The following is a 27336-nucleotide window of genomic DNA, read 5'->3' as shown; positions in this document are numbered from 1 at the left end:
CTGGGAATGCTTGTTGGGGGAGATAGAATATGAGCTGGATATGAAAGAATGAGGAGTAGATAAGCTTCTGGCTTGGTGACTACTCAGCTTCCCCATCACCCCCACCTGTAGTAGGTAGTATTATTTGTTGACCCATATTTCTTTCTCTACTTCTATTGCCAAGTCCTCCCTGTGGGTAGAATGTTGTCTGTTTCATTGACTTTGGCTTTGGCCATATGATGTGCATGGGTTAATGCAATGTGGGTGACAGTGACAGTTACTGCTTTGATCTGAAACTTGGAGAGTCATGGCAAAGCTCTGCTGGTGTTTTACTCTTCACTTCACCACAAGAATAAAGCATCCCAGGTAGTTGCTAGTCCAGAATGAGTAGATATATGAGGTGGAACTAAATCCAGCCCATTTTCTAAAGTCAAGCTCAGCCAACCCAGCAGGTGCCAATAGTATCACTGTTGGCCTGTCCACCTGTAAATGTGACATAAACATTTGTTTTAATAAGCCAGTGAGATTTTTGTGATTGTGTATTACCTGGCACTCTTACAGCAGTATTTAAATAATACACCTTTGCTTTCAGTCATAGGTAAACTCATGTAAGCACCTTAACTGCTTTGGGGGATGGGGCACATTATGAAAACAAGCCAGAAAATGTATTAGTCGCTCAGGTTCATGAACTCTGCAGCTCAAGATTCTGTCTCTGACTTTATAGATATCCCAATAATTGTGTTTTTTTCCCACCCTCCTCACCCTTATCATCTAGCCTACAGATTGTGCATAGCACAGAGTATGAAAAATTCTTTAAAAGTTGGTTCCTGTATTAGTCCACTTTGCATCACTGTAAAGGAATACCTGAGATGGGGCAATTTACAAAGCAAAGGGGTTTGTTTGTCTCATGGTTCTGCAGGCTGTACAAGAAGCATAGCAGCAGCACCTGCTTGTGGTGAGGCCTCAGGATACCTTTACTCATGGCAGAAGGCAAGGGAAGCTGGTACATCACACAGTGGGAAAGGAATCAAGAGAAGAGGGGAGGGAGGTGCCAGACTCTTTAACAACCGGATCTTGCACAAACTAATGAAGTGAGGACTTACTCCTTACTTGGGGGAGGACACTAAGTCATTCACGAGGGATCCACTCCCCTGACCCAAACATCTCTCACCAGATCCCACCTCCAACACTGGGGTCACATTTCAACGTGAGATTCAGAGGGAACAAATATTCAAATTCTATCAGCTCCTGTGTCCCAATAATTTCTAGTTATTTACAGTAGAGAATATTAACTTTGCTCCATGAAATCTTAGAGCACTAGAGGGGCTACTGAAGGGCCAGCCATGGTAAGAGACGGACAAGACCAGAGATTCTAGACTCCCATCTGGGCTGCAACTCAAAAATTTCTACTTTTATTTGTTGTATACAATCAGATTCCTTATAAAACTTTGTCTGAAGCTGAAATCCACTACTGAAGAATGTTTGGAATCACTAGTGTACATGGAAAGCCCCACTTCCACACCCTGATAGCTCAGGGCCTCTGTAACCTTTCCCCACTTTTTAGTCTAATGGTCCCATTTCTCCCTTGGCTCTAGTCCCCATTCCCAATAGTCTGTGCACTCCAGTTACTGTTCCCATGCATGCTCAGATTTCTTTTGCCTCCCTTCTCTCTGTTTGCAAAGCCCTTCCCACTTCTATCTGCCAAAGCCACCGTTTGTCTCCCAGGACCTAGCATCAGAGACAGAGAAAGTTCCCCAGAGAATGTCTAGTCCAACCCCTCTACTTTGTAATGTTGTAATGTTGATTTGTAAATTCCAACATCTATTGAGTATTTATTAAAGGCAGGCACTGATAAGCATTTTACGTAAATCAGTTCAGTGAATCCTTCAGTACTTTGAACTGTGTACTATTATTCTTTCCATTTTATGCAGGAAGAAACTGAAGCCCAGAGAGGTTAAGTAACTTGCTCAAGGTCACACAGCAGTTTAGTACATAGTCAGTGTCTGAATTTACACAGGCTCCAGAGTCTGCATTTTAACCCTTTCAAAATATTGCCTTCCTCATTTTATAGATGAAGAAACTGTGCCATTCAGTTGAAAGAGATTTGCTTCAGGTTACACAGCTGATTTATGACCAATCAGGTCAGTGCCCAGGCCTCTCAGTGCCAGTCTGGGCTTCATTCAACCTTGGTTGTGCCCACGCTGGAGGTGCCCAGCTGGTGACACAGCCAGGAGGAATCCTTGCAGTGGTGCCTCCTGCCAACTAGCCATACCTGTGTGCAGTCCACGCTGGGCATGTTCTCATTTGCTTGCAGAGCTGGAAGGGACCTTGGAGCACGTCCAGGTCATTGACTTTTACCTGACTTCCCATTAAACTTACCTGGGAAAGTTTTAAAAATACTGCTAAGCTGCACTCTCAGGGTGTCTGATTTAATGGTACAGGGGTTGTGCCAGGACATTGGTATTTTGGACACACTCCCAGGTGGTTCTGAAGTGCAGCCAAGGTTGAGATACTCTGTTGTAATCCAACATACTGCTGTGCCACCCCATTTCATAGAACAAGAAATGACCTGTGTCAGTCCCCAAGTAGTCAGAAGCAAAGCCTAGCCTAGAGGAGACTCCCTGATGATATTAAACCCCATACTCGATTCTACTAAACAGGAGTTCCCCGCTGATCATATCAGGCATCTACACCTTCCTCTGGCACATGAGCCCAGAGCAAAGCAAATAAAATCCCACCTGGTTGGAGAAAAATAAAATGAAGACTATTGGGCACCGTCACCATAAGCATGGGTTGCTATCACAAAGTATTATAGACTGGGGAGCTTATAAACAGCAAATTTATTTCTCACAGTTCTGGAGGCTGGAAGTCTGAGATCCAGGTGCCAGCATGGTTGGATTCTGGTGAGGACCCTCTTCTGGTTGCAGAGAGCTGACTTCTCACCACATTCTCACATGGTGAAAAGAGAGTGACTTTGCTGTCTGGCCTATTCTTATAAAGGCACTAACTCCACTCACGAGGGCACCACTCTCATCACCTAATCACCTCCCAAAGGCCCCCCCTGCTAACAAGATCACATCAATCCCAATGCCATGCTGTTAGGAGGTGGGGCCTTTGGGAGGTGATTGGGATTAACTAAATGTTTGTGGGGAACACAAACATTCAGTCTGTTGCAGCCACAGGACCTGGGATGTCACTGAGGCTATTTGTGATGGCACAACCCAATGGTTGGGGATCAGGAAATGTAAGCTTCAAAGGCTTATTCCATTGTCCTTTGTATTAAATTCAGTAACTCCTGTTAATTTCAGTAACCTTGGACTGTCATGGGTCTGCCCCCTTTCATGGGGTATGGGCTGAGATCTGGCCACCACCTTCCTACCTTCCACACTGTTAACACCAGTACTTCATATGGAGCACACCCTAAATTTGATTTTTTTAAAAAATAGTCATAACCAAACACCTCATATTTTATCTTTTTTTCTGAAAAAGAATTTTAAAATCTGACATGCCACTTAAAAAAAAAAAAAGAAATCGCATGAGTATAGGCATGCCAGTTTAACTGGGGGTTAAAAAATCCTCACTTTCACAGCCTCTTGCTATGTAGTTGTCCCTGGTTACTGTTCTGCCTCTGTCTCCACAGAGACCACTCTGGGCCAGTAACCATGGCGATAGGAGAAGACGTGAGCAGATGGGAGCACTATGTGCAGAACTTAAACATCCTTGTGTTGGGGGGAGGTAAGTGGGGAATGAGGGAAGGAGAGGAAAGAAACCTAAGAGAGTCAGAAAGAAGTTACAAAATCCTTAACCTAGGAATAGATTGCAATGTTGGGGACAAACCACAAGGCATGTTTTTTTATTTTTCTTTTTTGCTGCTGAGCCAAGCTCTTCTTTTTGATTTCAATAATGATTTATTCCTAGGGAAATGGAGACAAAAGCTTTCAACATACAGAGCTGGAGGTATTTTTTAACCATAAATGTATTGCATTAATATATGTTTAACGCATTATTCAACTTGGGAAAGCAAGAGTCTGAAACCCTGTCAATTTAGGTACAATGTAATTGTGGCATATTGGGAAGACCATAGCCTGTGCAGGAGGAATGACATTGGGACACAGACCCTGCCTCAGTCAGTCTCCTCCTGGGAGACACAGGCCAGGCCCTGCTTCCAGAGACTTGGCTTATCAGATTCTCTGAAAGGGAGCCAACAGATAGTTGGCTTTGAAATTATGCAAAAAGAAAATCTTAAAGGATGCTAAACTGAGATTTTCTGTATTAGTTTTTGCTGAGGTTCCGAAGAATGACACCAAAAAACTAGGTGGCAAGCAACCATGCATGGCATATGAAGAAATTGCAGATTCAGTTTTTCAGTTCTTAGCCTACGGAAGTGACCAGGGGCAATTTCTTTGCAGAGATATTTGGCTGAATATCACTCCCAGCTCATGGGAGAGAGAAAGGGGCCATTTTCCCACCACTTACCTAAAACCAAGGAAGGGATTATCAAGAAACCCACTAGGAGCTTGATCCATGACCCTCTGGAATTTGAGGGAACCATAAGAACTTGCACCTGACTCAGAATAGAGATCATGGCTGATACTGCAGCCTGTAGGGTGGGTGGATGGGGCAGGGGCTGAGGGAGAGGCTGGGAGGAGAAAGAACATAGAGAGGAGGGGAAAAGTTGTAAATTCCACAAAGAGTCCATGAGCTTTTGTTTTAGACTTAAATAAGCTTTTATTTGGTTTATTTATTGAAGAACACTGGAAAAGTTGAAGCTAGCCTGAGACTTTATGCAGGGTGGTGCTAGAAGGAGAAATGCACAGATGCTGAAAGCTGCGTCTCCTAGTCTTAAAGAGAAATGATGAGAAAGGATGAAGTGGCTTTCTGTTTGTACCGTACAGGTGCCAGCCCATTCAATAAACTGGTTACAGGTTGTTAGGGAATGAATTGTGTCCTGTCAAAATTTAGATATTAAAGTTCTAACCCCCAGTGCCTCAGAGTATGACTGTGTTTGGAGATACAGTATTTAAAGAGACAATTAAGGTAAAATGAGGCCATGTGGGTGAGTCTTAATTCAGTATGATTTGTATCCTTATAAGAAAAGAGAATTAGGGGCTGGGCGCGGTGGCTCACACCTGTAATCCCAGCACTTTGGGAGGCTGAGGCAGGCAGATCACAAGGTCAGGAGATCAAGACCATCCTAGCCAACATGATGAACCCACATCTCTACTAAAAATGCAAAAAAAAAAAATAACTGGGTGTGGTGACACATGCCTGTAGTCCCAGCTACTCAAGAGACTGAGGCAGGAGAATCGCTTGAACCCAGGAGGCAGAGATTGCAGTGAGCCAAGATTGCGCCACTGCATTCCAGCCTGGAGTCAGAGTGAGACTCTGTCTCAATAAAACAAAACAAACAAACAAACAAACAAAACAAGGGGGTTAGGACACTGACACACACAGAGGGAAGACTATGTAGCTTTGCTCCTCAGTGCCTCAATGGACTTCACAAAACCTGCTCAGAGACAAGACTGGACTGGAAGATACTGTGAAGTCCAGGAGGACCAAAACTGAAGATACCAAAAGATGACCATCTATAAGCCAAGAAGAAAGACCTCAGGAGAAATCAATCCTGCTGACACCTTGGTCTTGGACTTGTAGCCTTCAGAATTGTAATAAAATTTCTGTTAAGTCACCCAGTCTGCAGTACTTTGTCATGGCAGCCCTAGCAAACTAATATATGGCTATGACTCTTTTGGGACTCTAGCTGCCTGTATCTTCGGCCTGAAGAGAGGTGAAGTCCCTCCAAGGATCTCTGCAAAATAATATTTCTAGGGTCTTTAAAGAGACTTGAGGTTTTGCTGCTTCTCTATATCCTCCACAACTCACTCCTTATCATCCATTCTTGAGTGAAAGCCATTTACAGTCATCACTCATTTATCTGCATTGAGGCTATTGGATCCTGGTTGCTCTGGTACTTTGGGTTCAGATACATAGAAATTCATGCCATTTCCCCTGGATCTCAGGACTGGAAGTCAATGCCCAGGCAGGTCATGGTGGCAGGTGAAGTAGGGGGCTGCCTGTGGTGTGGTAGTTTAGGACAGATGGACAAGCCTACAGCCACCAAGTCACCAACTCAAACCAAACTGAACCTAAAACAAAGTCCTTCCCCACTTGCTCGCTGATTCTGATAATGCTTTCCCTGGAGTTTCTTCACTCCTTTCCACAATGTCCAGAGCTAGAAGGAGCCACAGAGCCTACTCCATCCATCACAATGACACCTGATACACAATCTCCATTCATTCATCTACTCACTTACCTAACAAATGCAAATAAACCAATAAAACAGGGATGAGATATGCAAACAAACAGAATTTGTATTTTTCCATGAGTTCTTCCAAACAATTTCTTTCTAGGCCCAAAGAGTGCTTCTAAGGGGAAAGAAGTTTCCAGAAAAAATAATCTGCATTTCCAAGTGGCTGACGAGGAGGCTTGGTCTGGTTGATTTCAGGGGTGTCTCACAAGCTTGCTCTGCTCAGAGACCAGGCTGAACTGGAGCCAGTACTGTGAAGTCCACATCCACAGTCACAGCCACACATGCAGCAGAAGAGCAAAATTCTTCCCTCTACTGGTGCCTCCAGCCATGATGCCAGGATGCAAAGGCATCCAGCTTTCCAGGATCCCTTCAAGGTTGCAGTCATGAGCAGGCACATTGCCTAAGCACCTGGTATTGCTAGGACCTATGCCAGGAAGATTTTCTTGTTGCCCTTAATTTAATGCAAGAGCCCTGGAAGGTTGGTAGCAGTATCCCTCACCATATAAATGAGGAACATGGTATCCAGAGAGGGTAAAGAATTTATTCAAAGCCACCTCATTAGTTTTAAATAGCACAAGCCAAGCCAATGTACCCTACTGTTTTGAGGCCAAGAACAGTGCCCGTTCTTTAACCCAACACTGAGGGATCCTGGAGCTATGGATGATTTAGAAATCACTCGCTCACAAATTTTAGCGACAGGTTCATATGCTGAGAAAAGAAAAATTATAACAAACCTCTAAACACCTGTGCCTCTTCACATGCCTGGCTGGGCTCCACGGGCATGAAGCTTACTGGGTTGGCACATCTAATGGCACTTTTGTCATTTGGTGCACTGTGGGCTCCTCAGGATGACTTCTTGCCACCTCTTGTTGCCTGACTAGAACACAAATCTTCAGCTGTCTAAATTGACCCCAAGAAGATAGGCCTTGCTCAAGCTCAGCCAGAGAGAGGGGTTGGAAAGTTGGCAGGTGGAGTTGGAGCCACAGTTTTCTTTCTGTGGCCTGAGACATCTGTGACTCCCTCCAGAGGACCTGCCTCCAGGCATTAGGTGGGTGTTGGCTGGTGGGGATGTTGGGGGTGTGGAGTGTTAGGCTCGGCAGTGGTTCCTAGGAATGAAATATCATGGGCAGCAGTCCTGGAACCAATCCATTGATTCATTTTCCTGCTCGCCAGGATGACAGCCCCCTCCGAGCATGGTCCCTCAAGAGCAGATCGACGTCTTCACAGCACAGAGGTGCAGTCCTCTTCTGCTACCAGGCCTGGCTGGGGAAAATTCAGCTAGAGGTCTGGCACCATGCAAACCACAGGCTCTTCTTATCCAAGCTCAGAGCCTCTGAGTCACCTGTCCTCTCTCAAATGTCTCTGCTATTTCGTGGTTCTCTTACCAGAATAAGACACCTTCTCAACACCTCACTGCTTCCTCTTCTACTGAACAATGACTCTCTCCCCTCTGTATTTGCTGACCTGTGGGAAACAATTTCCCAGACCCATTGGATTCTTTATGGAATATTCTATCTCCTGAAGTGGTCAAGCCTGATTATCCCTGAAGACACAACTTCCAGCTGCTTCTTTTGTGGCATCTGCTGACTCTCCCTGAACCCACCTGTGTCAGATTAGGGGTGGGTTGCATCTGTGGTAGACGCTGGTGGTGTCTTGCTTAGATCCCTTTTCCACACTGGGTGACAATCCCAAAGTGCTGTAAGTGTGGGCCACCAACTACTCAGAGCTGGCCCTTTTTCTCCAGAACTTCCCTTGACCACACGGGGCCAGCTTGTGGCAGTGACTGACAGAGGGCTGACGTGGGGCTGCAAAAGGCTTGTCCCTGCCTCAGAGCCAACTGTGCCCATTTCATGGCACAATTTGGGCTCCGGAACTGAAGTCTGGGTCCAGGCAAAGCCCCATCCTGCTTGATTCACTACCCTGAGAGCACTCCCTCAATAATCACTTTCCTAGGAGTCCTGGTCTCAGGCTGTGCTTCTAGGGAAACCAACTAAGACAGCATCCTCCTTGCCCCTCAGGGTCACAGTTAGTCTCACTTGGATATTGCCATCAGTTGGAGCTTCTGTCCTTCAAGTTCTCAATTCAAACACACAACTCTTAGCCCACAGCCTTCTGCATTTCAGACGTCTCATTTCTTCCTCCACCCCTCATCGTTGGGTGCAGCAAAACTGTGCCTTGACCCTGCTACCCTTATGAAACCCATTCTGCCATCCTTCCCTCCCTCCTGCCCCGCCCCTCCCCTCCCTCCCTCCCTTCCTTTCTTCCTTCCTTCCTTCCTTCTTTTTTTCTTTCCTTCCCTTTTCCCTCTCTCCCTCCCTCCGTCCCGTCTTCCCTCCCCCCCCTCCTTCCTTCCTTCTTTCTTCCTTTATCAACCTGGGCTTTAGGGTCCATCCATTCAAGCATCTCTGTCATGTCCTTAAGTTTTTCTCTTGTTAATTTTTTTGTTGCATTTTCCTCAGCCTGAACTCTGCATTGATGCGACTGTCTCTGAGATTCACAAGGACCTCTGGAGAAATTCATACCACTATGCGGATTGCTGCCTGAGAACATTCATGGCCTCAACTTGAAGCTGTCGAGCAATCCTTCTGTTTCTGGAGTCAACTTTCTTACCCATAGTAGCTATTTAAAACCTTCCTGACAATTCTCAAAGTTCCCACCCACCACTTCCCACTCCTTCCCTGCAGATAACCTTATCTTCTACTTGCAGAGAAAATAAGTAGCAGCAGATATCATCTTTCTCTACTTCCTGCCTTCACACCTACGAGCTTCTGACATCCATTCCGATCCTTTGAAAATTCCCTCCCTACAGCCAAAACAAACAAACAAACAAACAAACAAAAACAAAAACAAAAAAAAACTTTTTCTCCCTGTGCTGTCAGTCTAAAACCTCTGCCTAAGATTCCATTCCCTCTCTCTTGCACTTTCTCGAAGCCTTGCCCTTTGATCCTGCTCCCTTTGGCTTGCCTTTGAATCTTTCCTTTTCCTGGAGCATCCCCTTTAGCTCAAGTCACTTCCATTCTTTATCTACTCTGAGTACAGCCCCATCTCTCTTTCTCCTATGTCTATGCCATCTGGGTTTCACCCACAACTAACCTGAAACTGCGTTCACTAGACCCCAAACATCTCAATGAAGCTAAACCCTGCAGCCACTGCTCAGGACCTGCTGGCTGCACTGTGGCTTTCATCACTGCATGCAATCCCTTCGTCCTTGACCCCTCTCTTCTTTTGTGTTACTCCCCAGATTAGTCTCAAGACAGTTTGGCCCTTTCTTTTGAGGCTTTTTTTTTAGGAACTCATTCTCTTTTGTACCTAAATTTTGTGTCCCTGATCTTCTTCACTTTGTCCCAAGATGTGTTTGGGGGCACGTCCTCCACCCCATGAGGCACTTCCTCCACCTCCTTATGGGAGATTTTAGATTTCCCAGCATTGATGGCTCACACACGGCTTTAGATTACTACATTAATCACCTACTGGATATTTCTACTCAGAAATCTCACAAACACATCAATCACAGCATACTAAAAATGGAACTCATTGTGGTTTACCTAGGACATCTTTCTCCTTCTGTGTTCTCAACCTTGGTGGGTGTAGTGAATTGAATGGTGTATTAGTCAGGGTTCTCTAGAGGGACAAAACTAATACATTCATATAGATAAAGGAGAGTTTATTAAGTATTAACTCACACGATCACAAGGTCCCATAATAGGCTATCTGCAGGCTAAAGAGCAAGAAGAGTCAGTCCAAATTCCAAAACTGAAGAACTTGGAGTCCAATGTTCAAGGGCAGGAAGCATCCAGCACTGGAGAAAGATGTAGGCTGGGAGGCTAGGCCAGTCTCTCTCTTCACATTTTTCTGCCAGCTTATATTCCAGCCATGCTGGCAACTGATTAGATTGTGCCCAACCAGACGAAGGTTGGGTCTGCCTTTCCCAGCCCACTGACTCAAATGTTAATCTCCTTTGGTAACACCCTCACAGACACACCCAAGATCAATACTTTGTATCCTTCAATCCAATTAAGTTGACAGTATTAACCATCAGAAGTCCACCGCTTGTCAACTTGAACTCATACACATCTCCTGAGATCATACATAATCTTCAAGTAAAGACAGTAATGGGATCATAATTATGCCTAATATAAGACAACTATCCTTTGTTCAACTGGAAATGCACCAATTCCCAACCCAAATACCATTACATAAAGTTAACAATACTTCAATGCTGTTGTGAAGTCAATAAATCTTATATCACATAATAAAGGAGAAAGAAAATAAAATGAAGATATTTTCTTAGTACAAGTGTATACATTCACAAACATGTTTTTAACAAAAAAGGAGGAAATACTCATGACAATTACAGTTCTTCTTTCTGCAGCTAGTCACGTGGTCATAGCTGGTATTGATGACCATCTTCTTCTACTACCCATTCTGTATTCCCTTTGCACTCAGCAAGCACCTCTGCAAGTCACGGTTTTTTTCCTGGTGGACTGACCCAAACCTTCATTCCCGAAGGATCTGGGTCATTTGTAGTCCTGCCTGGATTGGGCTGTTGTAGTTTCCCATTGACCTTAATCAAAGGGCATGGTAATACTAAGAGATGCCCTAATAGATCTCCTGTATTCCACACATACTCTTCCTTACCTCCTTTGTGGTGTAGTAGACTGATTTCATCTTGATAGTTCAGGTTAATCACCCCAGCCAACACTGTAACTCCCTTCTTAGCCTGTTGACTTAAAGATTGGAGGAGCCCAAAGTGTCCAGGTGGCAATCTTAACTTCCAGTTTAATGGAATTGTTGTTGTGTCTCCTGGTGGCAGTGTTCCTCCCTCTGGAACTAATACCTCTAGGCCAGCAGAATGCAATGTCACAGGAACAGGAAGGAAAAATTTTGCAAGTGGATTGCTAGGGGTGAGGGTAAGGGGTGCTACTTCCACTTCCACTTCTTGATTCCTGGAAATCCTGGCTATGGGAGAAACAGTACCATATATTGGATGCTCATTCAGGGCATACACAGCCTTCTGGAGAACTTTGCCTCAGCCCTGCAAAGTATTGTCACCTAGTTGGCATTGAAATTGTGACTTCAAAAGGCCATTCCACCGTTCTATCAATCCAGCTGCTTCAGGATGATGGGGAACATGGTAAGACCAGTGAATTCCATGAGTAAAAACCCACTTCCACGCTTCTTTAGCTGTAAAGTGAGCTCCTTGGTCACAGGCAATGGTGTATGTAATACCATGATGGTGGATAAGGCATCCCTGAGTCCATGGATGGTAGTCTTGGCAGAAGCATTGTGTGCAGGATAGGTAAACTCATAACTGGAGTAAGTGTCTGTTCCAGTGAGGACAAACCTCTGCCCTTTCCATGACGGAAGAGGTCAAATATAATCAACCTGCCACCAGGTGCCATATCCAGGACTCAATATTGGTGTCTGCTGCTGGCAACTTGGGCACTCAGCTGTGGCTGTAGCCAGGTCAGCCTTAATGAGTGGAAGTCAATGTGGCTGAGCCCATGCATAACCTTCATTCCTGCCAGCATGGCCACTTTGTTCATGGGCCCATTGGGTGATGACAGGGGTGGCTGGAGAAAGAGGCTGTGTGGTGTCCACAGAAAAGGTCATCCTATCCACTTGATTAGAAAAGTCTTCCTCTCCTGAGGTCACTCATTGGTGAGCACTCACATGGGATACAAATATGTTCAGTGTTCAATCACTCACAGAGGTCCATTCACATACCTCTTTCCCAAATTTCTTTGTCACCAATTTTTCAATCATGCTTCTTTCAAGACCCTGACCATCCAGACAGACCACTGGCTACAGCCCGTGAAAGTGTATGTAATCGCACCTCTGGCCATTTCTCCTTCCATGCAAAGTGCACAACCAGGTGCACTGCTTGAAGTTCTGCCCTCGTGGAAGATTTCCCTTCATGACTGTCCTTCAGGGGTGTCCTAGAAAGGGGTTGTAGTGCTGCAGCTGTCCACTTTTGGGTGGTGCCTCCACATCGTGCAGAACCATCTGTGAACCACACCCTAATCTTCTCTTCTTTTGTCAACTGATCATAGGGAACACCCCATGAGGCCATAGGTGCAGGCTGGGGGAGATAAGACAGGGTGGCAGGAGTGGAGACCATGGCATTTGAGCCACTTCCTCATGTAACTTACTTGAGCCTTCATGACCTGCTTGAGCCCAGTCACCTATATATCACTTCCATTTGATGATGGAATGCTGCTGTGCATGACCCACTTTATGGCTCAATGGGTCAGAAAGCACCCAGTTCATAATAGGCAGTTCAGGCCACATGGTGACTTGATGACCCATAGTCCAACATTCAGTCTCCACCAAAGCCCAGTAACAGGCCAAGAGCTCTCTCTCAAAAGGAGAGTAGTATCTGCAGAAGATAGCAGGTCCTTGCTTCAAAATCCTGGAGGCTTCTGCTGTGATTCACCTATGAGGGCCTGCCAAAAGCTCCAAACAGCATCCTTATCTGACACTGACACCTCAAGCACCATTTAATCTGTTGGGTCATATGGCCCAAGCGGCAGAGCAGCTTGCACAGCAGCCTGGACTGTTAACAGAGCCATCTCCTGTTTTGTACCTCACTCAAAACTAACAGCCTTTCATGTCACTTGTTAAATGGGCCAGAGTAACACACCCAAATGAGGAATGTGTTACCTCAAAAATCCAAATAGGCTGACTAGGCATTGTGCCTCTTTCTTGATTGTAGGAGGGGCCAAATGCAGCAACTTATCCTTCACCTTAGAAGGAATATCGACAGGCTCCACACCATTGGGCCCCTGGAAGTTTTACTGAGGTAGAAGGTCCTTGAATTGTAGTCAGATTTATTTCACATCCTCTAGCATAAACCATTAAGTCCAGTGTGTTTGCTACTTCTTGCTCACTGGATCCAATCAGCATAATGTCATCAGTGTAATGGACCAGTGTGATATCTTGTGGAAGTGAGAAGAGATCAAAGTCTCTCCGAATAAGATTATGACAAAAAGCCAGAGAGTTGATATACCCCTGAGGTAAGACAGTAAAGGTCTATTTCTGGCTTTGCCAACTGAAGGCAAATTGCTTCTGGTGGGCCTTATGGACAGAAATGGAGAAAAACGCATTTTCCAAGTCAATGGCTGCATACCAGGTACTAGGAGGTGTGTTAATTTGCTCAAGCAATGAAACCACATCTGGTACAGGAGCTGCAACTGGAGTCACCACTTGGTTAAGCTTATGATAATCCACTGTAATTGTCCAAGATCCATCTTTCTTCTGCACAGGCCAAATGGGAGAGTTGAATGGGGATGTGGTGGGAATCACTACCCATGTGTCTTTCAAGTCCTTGACGGTGGGACTAATCTCCACAATCCCTCCAGGGATGAGATATTGTTTTTGATTTACCATTTTTCTAGATAGGGGCAGCTCTAATGGCTTCCATTTGGCCTTTCCCACTGTAATAGCCCTCACCTCACCAGTCAGGGAGCCAATGTCGGGGTTCTGCCAGTTTCTAAGTGTGTCCATGCCAATTATGCATGCTGGCACTAAGGAAATGACCACGGGATGACGCCAGGGACACGCTGGACCCACTGTAAGTCAGATATGAGCTAAAACTCCATTAAGTACATGACCTCCATAAGCCCCTACTTTTACTGGAGGACCGCAAGGGCATTTTGGGTCCCTGGGAATCAACGTCAGCTTAGAGTCAGTGTCCAGTAGTTCCCAAAATGTCTGATTATTTCCCTTTCCCCATTGCACAGTTACCCTGGTAAAAGGCTGGAGGTCTTCTTGGGAAAGGATGGGAGAAAGATTTATTGCATAAATTGTCAGTAATGTAGTGGGGTCTTTCCTCAAGGGGGCCCAGCCTCCCCTGCATTCAAGGGGTTCTGGGTCTGTAAACTTGCTCAAGTCTGGCAATTGATTAAGAGGCCATGATTCTCTGTTTTATAATTCAAATTATTCTTTGTCCATTTGACCTAGAAGTGTTCTGCTAGTACAAATTAAATGGGAATGCAGTAGGCATCTTCTCAATTTCACTTCTAGGAGCACCCTGATTAATTAGCCAATGCCAGAGTTCTACACAAGTTGGACTATTCTGATTGTCACTTTGCCTCTGGTGATCATTACAGTAGTTATGCCCACCTTTGCCTTTGATGGTTGAGTGCTGCCACTTGGCCCTTGCAATCTCAGGATCCAATTATTCTCACTGTATTTAATTTTTTTAGTTGAGTGACTGAGGTTCCCACCGTTAGATCTGACATATACAGAAGAGCAATTGCAGGGCTCTTCAAAGATGCAGGTGCTGCCCTCACAAATTATATTTAACAAGGCATTGGTCAAGGGTATATCTTCTGGACCCCCCAGCTGGGATGAGTAGGTCTAAAGTGACTAATCCACTCCACCATCTCAATTTTCCTCAGCCTTTGGATCCCTTCCTCTACATTAAACCAAGGGAGATCAGAGATTTCCATCTCACTCACAGTGGGCCATCTTTTAATCCATATTTCAGTTAATCAAGCGCATAAACTATCAGAAGCTTTTTGAACTCCCTGAGATGTAACATTAAATGCAGAGTCCCTTCTTAATGGGCCCAAATCAATAAATTCAGCCTTATCCAACTCTATATTCCTTCCACCATTATCCCACACCCTTAATATCCATTCCCATGTCTGTTCTCCTGATTTCTATTTATATAAATTAGAAAACTCAAGCAATTATTTTCAAGTGTAGTGCACTTCCTCATGGGTCACACTCTCAACCTCACCTCAAAAGGCCTACCAGGACTTTAGTCTAGTTATAGATCTAGAAGCAAACAGGGGCGTTGGGGGTGGCTCCTGAGGAGAGTCAACATTATCTTACCTGGCAACTGCCTCAGGGGAGGCCATCACTGTTGCCTCAGGCAGCACAGGCTTTATCTCCTCAGACAAAGGTGGAAAGATTGATGGGTAGGGGAGGGGAGGTTGCCACTACTGGGGATGGGGAAGCTGTTCCTTCCGGCAAAAAGGGTTCATCAGAGTTTACAAACTCAGTGTCCCCAGCTTCATCAGGGTCCTCCCACACATCCCCATTCCAACTTTCAGGGTCCTATTCTTTTCCAGTCAATGCCCTCACTTTAACAGTAGACACCTGGGGAGGCTGAACATGCACCTTTTGTTGCAGGTCAGACACTCACATGATTAGAGCTTGTGTCTGTTTTCCCACAATTTCAGCTCTTTCTCTATAGGAGATAAGACTCTCAGTCAGAGCAATCTTTGCAGATTTGAGGCTCAGTATTTGCTTCTGAAGCCGGGAGACAGAATCCCTGAGTTCCTCATTTTCTTTCGTCACTTTGTCCGCTGAACTTAGGAGCAACCAATCAGCTTCATTTTGTTCCTTGGTTCTCCACATATGGTCAAATGTATTATGTACAGAGTCACTAAACTCCTTGTCTCTCATGAGTGATGAATCAGGAGTGTCAAATGGATTTATTTTGCATAACTCTCCAAAGAGTTCAAGCCAAGGACTATCAGTGTTCTCCATACTATTAGAAGTAGAGTTCTTACCATTTTGGGGTCTAATCATATTAAGTAGCCAACTCCAGAAACCCCAAAACCAATGAAAGAACCCTATCCTTAATATTCTGTTCCTCTAGAACCACTCCTGGTACAAAATCTGTATTAGTCAGGGTTCTCTAGGGGGATAGGACTAATCTAATGGAATATATATATATGAGTTGATTAAGTATTAACTCACACGATCACAAGGTCCCACAAAAGGCCATCATCTGCAGGTTGAAGAGCAAGGAGAGCCAGTATGAGTTCCAAAACTGAAGAACTTGGAGTCTGATGTTCAAGGGCAGGAAACAGCCAGCACAAGAGAAAGACAGATGTAGGCTGGGAAGCTAGGTCAGTCTCTCTTTTCATATATTTCTGCCTTCTCGTATTCTATCCATGCTGGCAGTTGATTAGATTGTGCCCACCCAGATTAAGGGTGGGTCTGCCTTTCCCAGCCCACTGACTCAAATGTTAATATCCTTTGGCAACACCCTCACAGATACACCCAGGACCAATACTTTGTGTCCTTCAATCCAATCAAGTTGACACTCAGTATTAACCACCGCAAATGGTGCTCCCCATAAAAGATGTACATCTGAACCTGCACATGAGACTTTATTTAGAAAAAAGGTCATTGCCATTGTGATTATGTTAAAGATCTCAAGATGAGATCATCCTGGATTAGGGTGGGCCCTAAATTCAGTGCCAAGTGTTCTTACAAACAAGAGGAGAGAAGGCCATATGCAGATGGAGGCAGAGCTCCTTTCTGGTAAGACTCAGTGTTGGTGCTAAACTTGTTAGTATGACAGTCAAGGTCCTCCAGGATCCTGACTCTGCCTAAAATTTCAGGTGTGATTGCCACCTCACCTCCTCTTTCATCCTCATGCCCTGAGTGAAGAATCCCACAGTTTTCAGACAGTAGACTCTTCCCCATGTCCCTGTCATTGCACCCACTGTTTCCTCTGCCTGCTGTGTCTTGCCTGGAGTCCCCCCTCATCCTTCAAAGTGGGGCCTGCAGGCCATCGCTTCTGTGATGCACCTGCTGTCTGTCTGCACACTTTCCCTCCTGGGCTGTGGATGCCTTGAGGGCAGGGGCTGATTGTTTTCTAGTTTGAATCTTCTGCCCTCACCCCAACAACCTTACTGACCCTACTGGTAAAAATACTCTCGATGGAATCAGAGAATCCTACTGTAGGTGGAAGGAACTTCAAGACCATCCTGTTAACCCCCTTCATTTATAGTGGTGGAGAGTGGGAATAAAGGTCCTGAGGCTAAGATAATTTAAGTCACTGGTTGTCATTTGCATCGCTGGTTGGCAGTATATTTGGGACTATCAGCCAATAGTCTTCACTTCCAGGTCATCACAGGGATCCTCACAGGGTTCAAACTAGCTCCTTAATCAGGGCTTTCAAAGAATATAATCTCCTGTTCCTGTCATGTCATTTTGGGGAAATTTTCTCAGTAGCATTTTGTCCACAGACACCCCTGGGATCCTACATCCTACCAAGAACAGAGCCCTGTGTTCAGGGCCAGGCTCAGCCCTTTGTCCCTTCCTGAGATGTGGACATGGCCACACGTGATGGAGCTGCAGAGAGAGGTGGGCATTGCAATCCTGTTCTTCAGATAGGAACTGCCTTCTCTCCCGGGAGAACTCTGCTAGTTGGAGGAGCCGCTGTGGCCTGTGCAATGGTCTTGTAAAGAGTTCAGGGCCCAGATGGATCCAGCAGATGCAGAGTGATGGGACTTGGAAGGAGCCCTTCTTAAGTGTCCAGCGGCTGGCTTGTCTCCCTGAGTCCGAGCTGTGTCTCTGGTTAGAGTGAGTGTGGGTGGGGAGAGGGGGCGATCTACACCGCTTGGAGAATTGATGCAAACAGTAAGTAAAAACAACTGTGAAGGGAAACTGGTCCCACGACCCACGCTGCTTCATAATCACATTTTTTTTCAGCCTTTTGATTCTGGCTTCATCTCATCTGTTTGTTTTGGATGCTTCGTTGAAGCCAGCTACTCCTGAGAAATAGGAAATGACACTATGCAAACAGCTGAAGATGGGACAATCCCGAGTCATATTAAACATGGGATTTTCAAACAATTTCAACAGAAAAAAATCAGTGAACAAAGAAATAGGAAGACAAGATCTTCAAATATCCTCCACTGTTAGCCAGTGAAAATACAAACTGATTTACACATAAATTACATCTTGAGGATTTCTCTCCTGCGGATTTACGAAAAAAATAATTGTCACCACCAATGGGGCTTATTTTTCCTCTGTTGATATTGTTGCCAGGCGGTGATCCTCATTTGCTGCCTCCTTTCTATCCTGTGGCCACGGCCCTAAGTCAGGCTGCATCGACTTCCGGCAAAGCTCCTACCTGTGAGTCTGGCTCTGGTCTGATCCCAGGCAGCCTCCCAACCCATCTCTGCATCAGGGTGCAGCCATGCCACTCTCCTAAGCTGTTTGATCCCTTCCTTCTCCAGCTGAAAGCCCCATGATGACCAGATAACTATCATTGCTCTGGGATAATGCAGAGCTACGGACCACTCCATACACCGGGTCTATGTGCTTCCTACCTCCCCGGCTCCTCCCTGCCTCTGTGGTATCTAACTCTTCTTTTAAAATCTAAGTCCCAGCTACCCCAATACATGTTCAGCCCTCCAAACCCCGACTCTCTCATGGCCATGCCTTTTTCCCACTGCCCTCCTACGTGGATAGAGCCCTCATCCTCCTAGTGTCCTCCAGCAATGCTTGGCTCACGTGTCAGTTGTTATATGAGTCTTTCCTGACCGGCCCGAGTCTCTGTGGGAATTAGGTTGAGCCACTCCAGCCTCGGTGGACCCTCCTTAGACTGTCCTGTCTCCTGTAGAGCCCTGTCACCCCTTTTTATGGACCTATCTGTCTGCCTGCTGGTCAGAGAATTCCCGAAGGCGGCATCAGCTCTGCCTGAGGCACAGGACACCTGGCACAGATGAAGGGTTAAGTGGATGTTTGTTGAATTTGTCAGAGAGCGAGAACAAATCTCAAGAGCGATGGTCCCTGCTCATTCCTCTCTCCAGCCCCTGCCTGCATGTGCCTCTTGTAGAGACAGCTGCAGGGCCCGCAGGCCAGAGCCCCTGGGTCAGAGCAACAACTGCCTTGTGTTTTCTCCAAAAACGAAGATTGCAAAATCCTCGTGGCCTCGAGTTCACAGCTGTGGAAAGAAACTTCACGAGGTGACGGTGGGGTCAAGAGGCCCGGGTGGGGACGTGGGGACCACAGGGCAGGAATGAGCACCCACGGAGAAACGCAGTCCCTACCCCTTCCACCCCCTCAGGTCTGGCTGTATAAACTCGGAGAGGAGGCTGCTCTTCTCAGCTTTTCCCACGTTTCAGTTTTCTCTACATCTGGTTATGTAGCAATGCCTTCTCATCCCCTGAGAGCTAGCACCCCAACATATTTACTAAACATCGGTCTGGGTTATTTGCGTGTCATCAAGCTCCAAGGGCATTCAAATGACCTTCTGGAGGATGCACAGTGCCTTGGGGAACGGCGCCACCTGGTGGTCACTCGGAGTTAACCACATTCTAGGGCGAGGAAGCCTAGAGCATACTGGAGGGACCAGGTGGAGGCTCAGATTAAACAATTCCTGCTGCCGCTGACACATCTGTTCCGTGGTGACAGAGCTGAGTGTGTGTCCCTGGCTAGAGGCAGTGATTGGGCAAGGATGCTCAAAATGTATCCTTCTGGAATCTGAGCGCTGAAGGGTGGTTTAGAGACCAATACAATCCCAACCATTCATTTCTCAGATGGGCAAACTGCAGTCCAGAGGGGACAGAGGTTACCCAAAGTCTTTCAATAAATTAGTTGAAGAGGTGGAGCAATAACACAGGTTTCTGGGCTCCTTGTCTGATACTCCTCCATTATAGCACTTCAGAGCACCTCACGGTGATGTCCGTCCTTTATTTTATTTTATTTTTTAATTTGAATTGCTGCTTTAGACGAAAAAGAAGGCCAACCCCCCACTGCCGTATACATCTTCTTTCTCTTTCCTAAATTTATATCACTTGGTCCCGACACCAGTCTTCCTTCCTCCAGGAAGTTTTCCCTGAGCAGTTGGAAATCCTCCTTCGGAAGCTCCCAGGCAATCTACCCGATACTGACAGAGGGACCGAAGTTGACTCTGGGATATGGTGTGCACAGACACAGCCTTGCCCCCAGCAGCTTACAGTCTAGTGGGGAGAGACAAGTGACAAACACACAGACAGACAGATAGATGCAGAAATGATGGATGGATAATTTCCGGTACTAACGAGGGCTTTGAAGATGATAAATAGGGCACTGTGATAAAGAATGGCTTGGAACGGAGCTATGTCAGCTAGAGGGAACGGGAGGCTGGTCTGAAGAGGGCTTAGCTGTGGAGGACAGGGAGAAGGTGGTTATTATGAGGGGAGAGCACTCCAAACAAGAAGAACAGTAAGTGCAAAGGACCCAAGACTGGAATGAGGTTGGCAGGTCCGAGACACAGAGAAGGCTGGAGAGATAGCCGGCTAGCGGACAAGACAGAAGTCGAAGATGATGGGATCAGAAAAGACAGGGAAGGCTGGATCTGGAAGGACTAGTTGGGTTTGTATGCTGCTTGCAATGGGAGGTCATCAGTAGGCGTAGGCGGAGAGTGGCATGATCTTATGTATACCTTAAGTGGTTCGCATGTGCACTAATGCTTAGGAACTCCTGATGTAATCCCTCGGCTCCTGCAGAAAGTCTTTTCTCACCCACCAAGTTAAGGAAGGTGTCCTTCATCCGACTCCTTGCGTTAACATCTTCATGCCTCCATCGCTGGGCCTACCACCTTGCTTTTGAATCAACTGTTTATATGTCTTTTACTTCACTGGAAAGTAAATCCCATATTCAGAGAGATAGCAGTACAAAGTCAAGATCCAAAACAGACTGTTGAGATGCAAAAACTCGCTCTACCACTTCGTAGCAGTGTGGCTTTGGACAACTTATTCATTCAGCATGTCTTTGCTTCACTTTCTTTATCCGAAAAATGGGGCTAACAGTATCTGCTGCATTGGACCGTTATTATAGTTAAATAATATATGAAAAAAATCTCATAACAATGGCAGGCACTATGTAATTACTCTATAAATAATAGATATCATTTCTGGGTGTTTTCTCAGGCCTGCCATTAATAAGGTTGGTCCCAGAGTCTGTCAGGGCCTCTGGCTGTGGTGTGCGTTGCTCATTGAATGGGGATATGGGACTACACAGGGAAGATTATTCCGGGATACAGTTTCTGGCCTTGGAAGAAAGAGTTGGCCTGCCAACAAATGTAAGAGGCAGGGATTGTTCTTAGCTTCATTTTATAGGCAGGCTCAGAAAGGGTAGTTTGCAAAGTGACCCAGCTATTAAGTATTAAATCCAGGATGCAAATATAGGTCTGTTTCACTCAACATCCAAGGTTGTTCTTTCTAGTTTTGTTTGTTTTAATTTGATTTTAACCCCGCAGCACCATGGGTAACAGCTGGCCTTAGAGCAAATGTATTGCCCTAAACGATCATACTGGTGTCAGAAATTCTGCCATCAGCCATCTGCCTTGTCCATATGAGGCCCAGCTTTCTGGTAGGGGACTAGGCTCTTGGGTGCAAAGGTGTGAGTTTTAAGCTCTAGGTGACAACACCATAAATATGGAACTACAATGTCTTTCTCAGACCCTGACCCCAAAATGGAGGTAACGATCCCCATTACCTTCCAAAGGGCTAAGCCCACAGAAGCTATTAATGGTGTTCAAGCAGATTCTGGTGGCTACTCTCAGATCAGAAAAGGACCTGGGTACGCTAGCCTTTAAATTTTGAATGTGATGAGGATAAACAGCAATAAAATGAAAGTGGCATTTGAAAAAGAAATATTTTCAGAAACAGATTGAAGACTGAAATTTGCATTGTAGTTGTGTCTATCAAGCTTTCCCTTATCGTGTTTAAATTAGAACTTGCTTATACTTTTTGAATTTATAATTTGCCCTCTTTCAAAATTGCAAGGATACAAACACAGGCAGGCTTGTGCTGGGAAGTAGCAGGGCCTGGTGGTCAAGAGCACAGGACCCGGAGCTTAGAGGATTGGCTTTGATCCCTAGACTTCCATTCATAGATCTGGGACCTATATGAGTTCTTCAACTCTCTTTGCCCAATTCCTCTTTGTAAGATGAGAGTGACAGTGGTACCTGCCTCCTGGTGACTGGCACTGCTTAGAACACTTGGCCCATAATTTTGTTAGCAGTTATTGTTACTATTGCTATTGTTGCTCTAAAAAGTAATTTGAAGACTGGGTGTGGTGGCTCATGCCTGTAATCCCAGGACTTTGGGAGGCCTAGGTGGGCGGATCACGACGTCAGGAGTTCGAGACCAGCCTGGCCAACATAGCGAAACTCCGTCTCTACTAAAAACACAAAAATTAGCGGGGCGTGGTGGCGCGCACCTGTAATCCCAGCTACTGTGGAGGCTGAGGCAGGAGAATCGCTTGAAACCGGGAGGCAGAGATTGCTATGAGCCCAGATCATGCAACTGCACTCCAGCCTGGGTGACACAGCGAGACTTTGTCTCAAAAAGACAAACAAACAAACAAAACAAATAACAAACAAAAACGTGATTTGAAATCTTACTAAGAAAGAAAAGAACATTACACCAGGGCTAGTGACAAAAGAATTCTTGAAATAAAGTTCCACATTTGGTTTTATGTAAAAACAGAACCCACATGTAAAACCAAGCAAAGCAAAGAAGAAGTACAGTACTTTACAAGGTTGTTATGATAAAGCACAATCTAGTTCGCTGGAAGAGTTGACTGCTGTCACAACCAAGTGACCTTGAAATTCCAGAAGTAAAGCGTCTGCCTTCAGCTGTGCTTGCCCATGTTGCTTCTGATTTTTCATTATTTGGGTTGGTGTCTTTCCCTTCAAAATCCAGCACAAGGCTGCCCCATCTCCCTGCCTCCAATGCCATGGTCCAGCCACTATCCCCCCTCCCCGGGATTGCTTCCCTGAGCCTCAGTCTCCTAGGTGGTCTCCCTGTTTCCACACTTGCCCCTCCGCAGTTTCTTCTCCACCCAGGAGATGAGTAAACGCCCAGGTCCTTCCAGGTCGCTAGAGCCCTGTGAGATGTGACTCTGGGCACTTCTCTGATTTCTCACATCTCCTTCCTCACTGCATTCCCACCATCCTGTGCCCTCAGTAAGCCTTATGAACCTCTGCAAACAAGTGGGTCCAAGGGCTTCCTGGGAGCTGTAATAATTTGCTCCTTCCCTTTCCCTTTCCTAACATTTCCTCTTGTTTTCTTCTCTTCTCTCTCTGTGGTTTTTATTCCTCAGTTACTAAATTACTGATTGTGTTTCTCAACCAATGTGGAGTTCAGTTCTCTTGGTATAGCAAATGGGCACACCCATTCCCCTCCGAATTAAAAGCACATTTCATAGACACGATTCAGAGGGACCCTTACAGAAAGGTTAAAGCTTGTTAAAAATAGTTTCTAAACAAGTCAGTTATGAGCTTTATATTTTTATTTCAATGAATTTGCTGCAAGAGTAGAAAATTCTTAGTCCTACAAAAGTTTATTAGAAAATTACTCAACAATTTTGTCAGAAATTCTAATTTCTTCCAAGAAGAAAGATACAAATAACTTTATATAAAAACATTCTTTCCCAGAAAGTAAATCAGTATATCAAAGGAATACCTGCACTCTCATATTTATTGTAGCACTGTTCACAATAGCAAAGATATGGAATCAACCTACACGTCCATCAACAGATGGTAGATAAAGAAAAATGCGATATATATATATGTATATGTGTGTATATACATATATAATCACATCTTCACAGTGTATATGTGTGTGTGTGTATATATATATATGTATACATACACACACACACACACACACACTGGAATATTTTCTGGCCATAAAGAAGGATGAAATGTCATTTGCAGCAACATGGATAGAACCATAGGGTATTATGTTAAGTAAAAGAAGCCAGGCACAGAAAGACAAATATCACCCGTTCTCACTCAGATATGAGAACTAAAAAATTGGGCCTCACAGAGGTAAAGAATAGAATAATAGGTACCAGAGGCTGGGAAGGAAGTTTGGGTTGGGGAGGGAGATGAAGAAAGGCTGGTTAGTGGGTACAGATGTAGTTAGATGGAAGGAATTAGTTCGAATGATAGATAGCACAGTAGGGTGATGATCATTAACATGATATTGTATATTTCAAAGTAGCTAGAAGAGAGGACTGGAAAAGTTTCCAACACACAGAAATGATAAACACTCAAGATGATAACCCAACTTAATCATCACACATTCTATGCATGTAACAAAACATCATATATGCCCCATCAATACATGCAAATATTATGCAACAATAAAAAAATTTCCTTCCCAGACCAGGTTTGGTATAATTTTTCCTACTCAATGGTTTGGCAAGCACAGTTTAGATGGAATTTTACCAAAGCCCTGCTTTTCACCATGTGACCAAGTTCCCAGACTGAAAGGCTTGGCACTGAATGAGATGTTACTTTATTCATGATTTGTGCCTAGGGCAGCCATGCAGGACCCAAGGGGATTTAGATAGATGCCCCAAAGCTAGATAAGATAGATAGATTCACCAAAGCTCTGGCAGGGCAGAGAGGAGCAGACATCTGCCTCCAGGCCCAGTGAGAGAGGGTACCATCGTGTTACACATAATCGTTTCAGAATGAAGTTCATCTTGGGTGACTGACTCTGCCCTAAAGTTTCTGATTTGTCCCTTGAGTTATAATAGTAGACTGGGATCTATTTCAGGCCATGGATATTTTGTAACCTGGATTTTCTAGTTATAAGAAAATAAAATTAAATAAAATTTAGAAGTTTCTATAAGTAAAAACATGAGAAAATAAACTATCTACATTATGAAACCTATCTCCACAAAATAGTGGGTTAAAAAATCATAACCTGAACATTGTAGATCGTTTCTTTCTAGTATTTTATGTATTTATTTTTACCTAGCAAATAGTTGTATGTATATTAAAATGTTTTTACATTTACTTTTTCAAAATTTTTCTGTTTTAAAATAAAGTTTAAAAAGTACAGTTGTATCCAAAGCATTTTCCCTTGTTAAATAAAGTTTATTCTTTATGAAACTAATTTTTCTTCTTTGTTTTATTGAAAGATAAATGGATTTAAAAAAAAATCTAATAGCACATAATACAGTGTAAAGTATATTTCACTCTCAGTCTAGATCCCCAGTCTTCCTTGAAAGTTATTGTGAATAAGGTACTAATGGTGAATAGGATGCTAGAATAGGGGTTTTGTCCATTTTAGCACAGGCCCTAAGCTGAGAGCAGTACCGTAGTAGCAGAGTGCCTCCCGCCTAAAGCCAGGTGTGAACTCTCCCGTGCAGGGCATGCAAATAGATTGTGAAACTGATTCTGCCAAGACAGACCAACCCCAGCCTCCAGCCTGGAAGAGTTGAGTTGGGCAAGCTGGGAGTTGAAGAGAGGGGTCAGAATGTTGTCAATATCAACCTCCCTGCTTGTCCCAACAAGAGGCAAAGAAGTGATTGTCTCTCACCTTAAGTGAGAGGCTTTGGCTTCAGGGCTACTTGAAGAGCTTTATTTGCATTCCCTGAAGTTTGAAGGACAGAGGGGACTATGGTCTGAAACATGCCTGAGAAACGTAAGAGCAAAGGTTACAGTCTGTGCCTGAAGCAGGAGGTGTGAGAAAGCCAGGGCTGTCCAGGGAGCAAACTGCTCTCCCACCTGCTGGGGCACAGATGAGAGACCTTTCCAAGGACCAGTGGACTCATGGGATGGAGAAGCTGGAGTCCCTTGGAAGAGCTATGTGCAGGGAGACTGTCTGGTGGAGGAGGTAGGGGTGGTGGTGTTACCAGTAGAAGGTGTCCACATTCTTGGCATTTTGAACAAGGAATTGCACAATACACGCAAACAAAGCAATGGAAGAATGAAGCAACAAAAGCAGAACTTTATAGAAAACGAAAGCACACTCCACAGGGTAGGAGCTGGCCCAAGCACAGGGGCTCAAGAGCCCCTTTACAGAATTTTGGGGATTTAAATATGCTATAGAGGTTTCCCATTGGTTACTTGGTATACATCCTGTGTAAATGAAGTAGTGGCCCACAATCAGTCTGACTGATTGCTTTCTGCAACCGGTCAGTTGTGGAAATAGTTGGTTGTGGAAAGTAACTAATCAGAGGCTGAAATTACAAAGTTACCCTCCAATGCAAATGTCTGATTGGTTGCAGACAGCAACCCCCTTTTTCCAATCAGAAAAAGGGGGGGGGGGGGTGCAAAGGGAGTAGCCTCCAGTTCTTTTGTTACTTAGGTATGGAAAGTTGGGGTTTTCGTTTTGATTGAGTTACAGGAAGTCAGCGTGCCCTTAGGTTCCCGGCCTCCACACCCTATTCTGCCTCAGTGGGATCCAGCACAGTGGCGGGTTGTGCAGTGTCTAGGGAATAGAGGCCTCTGTCATGTCAAGAGAGATATGGGTAGAGGTCCTCAGTAGAAGACTCTCTGAGAAACCCACAAAACATCCACCAAAGAGGGAGAGATGTTTGCCAAGGCTAGAGGGCTCAATGCCAGGTCACAGCCTGGTAAGACCTTTCCTGCCTCCTCGCTCCTCTCCAGGGCTTCCAACCCTAGTGGGGCCTGAAATAGCAGCCTGTGAGAGGCGGAAGTCTGGAAAAGTAAATAAAACTAAACAAAAATCCACATACATGCATCTATATCTGTATCTGTGTATCTCCACATACATCTGTTATGGTCCTTTATGCATACAAACATATACACATGCACATAAATGTATGTGTATGTAAGTGTGTGTGTGTGTGTGTGTGTGTGTGTGTGTGTGTGCGTACCCCTATCATAGCCCTTACTCACTCAATCAAGGCTTCTAAGTCTGGGTGAGGCCCGCACAGAGACACAAGCACATATTGAACTTGGTTAAGAATTTGAGGTTTTCATTAATACTTTGGGTGACCTTTTTAATAACCAAAATGAGATTGCTTTCATGTGCAAAAGTGAGCTGAGGACACTTCTTTCTGTGAGTGTGACCAGAAAAGCTTTTGTAACAATGGAGAGAAAAAAATAACTCTCCATCCACCTATTTCAGTGAGTCCTGCCCATTCAGTAATGCCAGTTTCTTTTTTATTCTTCCAGAAATGTTGATTGCAAACACAAGTGCATGTGAGCGTAGAGGGACAGGCCTGCTCTCTGTATCCCTCTCCTGGCCCTCCTTGTGCTTTTGCTTTGGTCAGCAGGCTAAAGGAGGAGGTAAGGGGCATTTGCAGTCTTCTCCTGTTTGTTAGAGGAGCCAAGGCAGCTGGTGGGTAGATGCGGAATTGGGGTGGGGGTGGAGTTGGGGGTTGGCTTGCAGGTTCACTTGTTTCAGAGCTGGCTTGTGTAGCTCCCTTGGCATCTAGGATTCCCTGGAGAGATTGGTGTGAATTGTCAGTATGCTTCCCACCTGGTTACACAGTGTCAGCATTCCCCTGACCTCACAAAGTGGTCCTCCACACCTACC

General features: G+C 45.0%; 1 long non-coding RNA gene across 1 annotated transcript; it reads left to right on the top strand.

The window, feature by feature from the left end:
- Positions 1–27013, top strand: LOC134756723 (uncharacterized). Its single transcript, XR_010129825.1, has 3 exons — positions 1–114; positions 3620–3714; positions 26973–27013. It is a non-coding gene; the product is annotated as an uncharacterized lncRNA (long non-coding RNA).
- The last annotated feature ends 323 nt before the right edge of the window (positions 27014–27336 follow it).

Source organism: Gorilla gorilla, chromosome 12 (assembly GCF_029281585.2).
Source record: "Gorilla gorilla gorilla isolate KB3781 chromosome 12, NHGRI_mGorGor1-v2.1_pri, whole genome shotgun sequence".
Lineage (NCBI taxonomy): Eukaryota > Metazoa > Chordata > Mammalia > Primates > Hominidae > Gorilla > Gorilla gorilla.
This window is presented reverse-complemented; position numbering and strand designations above follow the sequence as displayed.